This window comes from Neopelma chrysocephalum, unplaced genomic scaffold, assembly GCF_003984885.1.
Source record: "Neopelma chrysocephalum unplaced genomic scaffold, ASM398488v2 Primary Assembly neopelma1_63, whole genome shotgun sequence".
In the NCBI taxonomy this organism is placed as follows: domain Eukaryota; kingdom Metazoa; phylum Chordata; class Aves; order Passeriformes; family Pipridae; genus Neopelma; species Neopelma chrysocephalum.
In genome coordinates this window covers 3,997,352-4,002,370 of record NW_020897720.1, presented here as the reverse complement: position 1 = coordinate 4,002,370, position 5,019 = coordinate 3,997,352, and the positions used below count along the sequence as shown (strand labels likewise).

General features: G+C 48.0%; 1 long non-coding RNA gene across 1 annotated transcript; it reads left to right on the top strand.

Annotated features, from left to right (window-relative positions):
* The first annotated feature begins 150 nt into the window (after positions 1 to 150).
* On the top strand, positions 151 to 2,917 carry LOC113967282. The gene is made up of 3 exons (XR_003534127.1): positions 151 to 1,118; positions 1,992 to 2,106; positions 2,862 to 2,917. It is a non-coding gene; the product is annotated as an uncharacterized LOC113967282 (long non-coding RNA).
* Positions 2,918 to 5,019: the final 2,102 nt, after the last annotated feature.

Below are 5,019 nucleotides of genomic sequence, written 5' to 3'. Positions count from 1 at the left end.
GCCGCGGGACACGGGCGGGCTCCGCCCGGGCGGCCCCGGGGCGGCTGCTCCGGCGTCCCCCGGGCCGGGCGGGGCTGGCCGGGCCCTTCCCGGGACGGAGCGGACACACGGGAGCGCCTCGGTGCTGCCCGAGCCGGGCGCTCGGCACACGGGCTGTACCCGGGCGCACCGACAGCAGCCCCGCCAGAGTTTGCCCCCGCCGGTCCCTGGGCGCTGCCCGCAAACCGGCGTTCGCTCATCTCATCCCGCGTGGCCACGGCCCCTGCACGGGCGCTGCGGTTGAGTGAACGCTGCAACCAGACACGAGCGATGTCTGCTGCACAAAAGCTTCACTGCTCCCACACGGGTGCTGCTGTCACGCAAACACCACCAGACGAGCCGCACAAACAAGCTCCGTGTGTTCGCTAATTTAAGGTGTTGCTTTGACAGTTCCATTGCAACTTTTATTTCAAAAGCACTGGAGGCCCGGAGGACAGAGGGAGAGCCAAGGCAATGCTAGTGGCTGTATAGCAGTAGCAGCCTGTGAAATCTATCATGCAGCACCAGAACTGGAGCTTTGACTAAAATTGTTTTTCGAAGTGCTCATTTCTTTATCTAAAACAAGTGTACCTGAGCTCAACATTCCTGCCAAGTGATTTCTCACACCACATATTTGCATTATGACGTTGTCAGTTATGCTTTTTCCAACCTTTTCTGCACAAACAAAGCAGTGCCATTGTCTCTACCGGTCCTCTGAGGACCAGTGGTTCCTAAGGAAAATCCACATGGAGCCTGACCCATCATGGAGAACAATGACCCTGTGATTAAGCCTGGAGAGGCGGTCTGTGGGTACTGGCTGACTGAGGCTTGAAGTTATGAGGGAGGAAATGGTTTGGGATTGCTTCCTTCCTTTTGCACTCTGGGAAGCTTTTGTAACTGGACTTGTACCCGTGTCATTAACTCACTCCGTTTTTTCTCCACCTAAGTGGAAAAATCTACAGAACCTTGAATTGTTGACTAATTATTCAGGTCTGAAGGATTAGGAGAAGAGAAGATGCACTAAATATAAACAGACTGTGTCAGCAAACTTGGAAGAGTTACTTTAACAGCCTTGTGTCACGCAGCAGAGTAAAATACTGGTCAGTGTCTGTCCTTACGTTCTCTAGAACAGCGCCAGAGAGGGTTGCATTGGGTTGTTCTCGTGTTCTTACGTGAACTTTACCGTGCAGCTGCCTCAGCGTTGTGCCTTCACGGCGCTCAGCACCACGGGTGCTGTGCCTGCACCAGAGCCCAGCTGCCCCTGACCGGGGTGTGCCAGGAGAAGAGCCTGGTGCTGACCCTGGTGGGGTGCTCACTGTCCTGTTTCAGGTGCAGGGGCAGCAGCAGTGCCTGGCAGCTAAGGAAATAAGTATCCCTTCAAATAGCCAGAGCGAGTTTGTTTTGGAGTTTTTTTCTACTATTCTCCTGGCAAATACTCTTCCTCTGTAACTCACTCAGCGGCAAGACCATCAGTACTGGCCAAACAAATGCACACAAAGGGGCCGCCCACCAGGTCTTTACCTTCCTAAGGGACTACCTTAGCATAAAGAAATTTATCCTCCCCCTGCTGCAAGTGGGATCCACTGAGTACAAGATGAAAACCATCTCAGCCAGCTTCTGCCCCTCGTGAGAGGGATGTGCTGGTCTTGGAGCTGGCGGCCATCCTGCTCCACACAGAGAGCTGAGCCCCGACCTTCCCAGGGCCAAGCATGTGAGGACTGAGCCTTTCCTGGGACAAACAGCCCTGAGCTGCAGCTGCCCCATGGCTGTGTGCACTGACCACAGTGAGGTTAGAGTGAACCCCTTGTTTTGGTTGGGACCTCTCCATATGGTTGTGCAGCTTTATGAGGAATTAAAATTCTTTGGAACGAGGCCTGGCCTTTGTCTGATTCTGCAAATGTGCAAAAGTTTCAGCATTGTACTTTAATAGCAATATTTATTCAAATCCTGATTCCAGTGTTTATCTTTCCTAGTGCCTTGCTGCATAAATGGTTGCACTGCAATTATTTGCACCAGTAAAGGAGTATGGGGGCTCTTCTGAGAAGTGGAGGCTTTAAAATCTGACCTTTAAGGAAAATCACTCACTGTGTAAAAGACAAGTCTTGATTTTTATTTCTCAAATTGCCATTTGCTTTTAAGATCTCTTTTGTGAGGTGTTGTAAGAGCACTAGTTCAAGAATACCATGAAAATTGAAGTTTGGGTTCAGTGTGTGTTCACTGCACACTTGCTTTTGGGCCCAGCAGAATGCATTATTTATATTTCTGTGTATGTATATCTTGGATCTGATGTGAAGCTTTTAATTACACAATGACAAAATGCATGCCCCCTGTAATTAAGGAAATTTTCCTTTCTTTAAATCACATGTTTATATGCTCACGGACAAAAATGCGTGTCAGGCAAACAGTCATGAGTGGTGCATCTTCAGATCCTGCTGGGAAAACAGCTCTCCTTTTGCTTCTCTGTGCAAAGCAGATGGGAGATAGAGATCAGAGAGGGATCTGGCGGGAACGCTGTCTCCCCTGCCCAAGCCCAGGGAAGATGGAGATGACAGACATGTGAGCTCATGTGCCTGGTGCTGCCTCAGGACCCAGCAGAGCCAATCATCAGCCCTGCAGGGATTTCCTCGGCTCAAGGGCTGGGTTCACATCCTGACTCCAGAACAGGAGTGCTGGTCCATGTGGGTCAGGAGTCTGAGCTGAGCCTGCCAGATTAGCACTGCTGGTTCTAGCATGAAGGAAAAGACATAGGCTGCTCTTCTGATCGAGGGAACAGCATTTTTTTAATGGGAAATTATGTTTTGTAGTGGCAAGCTTCTCATTCACATCTGACTGCATCTTTCTAGTGGAGTAAGAACTGTTTAAGGCGCACTGAGAAATGGAAATCAGTCACATTACAAGGTGAGCCTCACTGGTTATGAATGGTGGAATGGTGCCTTCTGGGAAGTGGTCTTTAGGCAAATCCCTTTCTGCAAAAGGATTAGTTAATAAGATGGGACATAATCACTCTGTCTGGGGTGGGCGTTTTCTTGTTCTGTGCACTCAGCCCCCGTGCTGGTTTTCTTTGTTGCTCCCTCAGCTGCTGCCAGAGCTCTGTCTGGGGTTCCCAACAGAGCCTGTGCAGGGAATGAGGGGCTCCAAGTACTGGAGCTGCAGAGTAACCAGTGAGAGGCACAACATGTGGTGTAACTTTCACAAGCATTTTCTCCGTGAGGCTGTCAACTTACTAAGTGTTATCTTTAAAATGTTTGAAGAGGAATTTAAATTGCCAACTGAATCATTCAAACAGCAAAAGTATTGACAGAGAAGTCAAATTAGGTCATCTTGCCTGCCACTGCCAAGGCATCGTTTTTCTCCGATGGGTATTTTCTGATGACTTTGCTAATTCATTTGCTGTTTGTCAGGGCAGTGGGCAGTTTCTTAACTGGAAAAACTCTGCATCCTCTGCTGGCAAACTTTGTGCTGTTTCCCGGATCCCAGATGCTTTGTGCGACATCATTCTATCTGTAATAAAACCAGAAAATAGAAAAAGTGAAGCATGTCACAGCTTGCGACTTGTTCACATGTCACTGGAAGTTGCTTATTACACCAGGAAGCATCTCGGGCTCCATAGCTGTGACTACAATGTTCATTAGACTCAGACAATGTTGTGTTATTTGAAGGAAAAAGATTGTTGACATTAGGTGGGATTTGACTCCCTCCTTCACCAATGCTCACGAGCTCGAGCAAAGGAAAGTCATGTCCTGAATGAGGACATTTCCTTCCTTGATGTCAAATCCATACAGAATGGCTTTACACTGGTTTTCCTGTGGGCCTGGAGGCAGCAGATCTTTGATTGCACATGAAAGGGATGTAATAATAGTGTAACTTTGTTAGCATGATAAATGAGCGTCGGCTTTCATAGCTCATTTTCCTCTAAAGTCTGTGGGTTCACCCAGAGAAGCACTGGGAAGCAGCAGGGCAGTGGTAGTGGCAGGTTAACACTGATTTCTTCACCCTCATCTGCTTCCTACAGGGCTTGATAAAAATGCATCCCTTCACTTACATGCATGTGAAGTAGCAATGGTGAAATAGGCCTGAGTTGTCTTGTTTCATGCAAAGTCAGAGCTGCCTTTTCATACTGTGCAGTCCTGATTTACTAGGGTGTCCTGTTTTTGGAGGCTGCCAGACAAACAGGGTTTTTCTGCTGATTCATTCTTGCAGCAACACCAGGACAGCCCCCAGCACTGCCTTTCATGCACCTCAGGGAGAGTCATGCTAAGGACAAACACAGAAGAAACAGTGAAAGAGCCAAACTTGACAAGAAAATTTGATTGTCCTACTTACATTTCAAAGCAGAGGTCGGAGATGACTGGGCTCTTTTGTTCCCCAAGAAATGGCACGTTCATGAAGGGCAGGTGACTGACAAACCTGCTCTCAGTCAGCTGGGGAGGGCCAGGGGCTGATGCCTCCATCACCATGCTCCAGTTTCTAAACTTTTGGACATAGCAGGTTAGAAGATGAGACAGACCTTTGTGATCTTCCAGGCTGCTCTGCATATCAGTCCCTGAGGGACTGCTGTGCGCAGGGTGGTGTCTTTGGTGAAATCCTTTACCAAAGTCAAACCGCCGCAGAGTCAGAAAGACAAAGCATTTGACTCTGTCAAAAGCCTGTTCAGTGTTTCATATCAAAGCCACAGGGAAAGTGGGTTCATAGCATGGTAATTTCAATTGCAAAATGCTATTGTATTGTTGGAGGGTGTAATTTCAAGCAACACACACAGCCTGACTTCAGCGTGCTGTCAGTCTGTCATGCTAACAGAGACCACAACTCTGATGAGCAGCTGGAAGTTATAATGTTCTATACTGGGTTATTCCAAGAATATTTCTGAAATGCAGTAATGCTTTTTGCTCCCAGATTTGTTTAGTGCAGAGCAAAATCTATGGAAAATTTTGGCATTTCAACGTGTTGGGTTTTTTTCTCTTCCTGAAATGAGCTGCTAGTCAAAATGTTAACAAATAATAA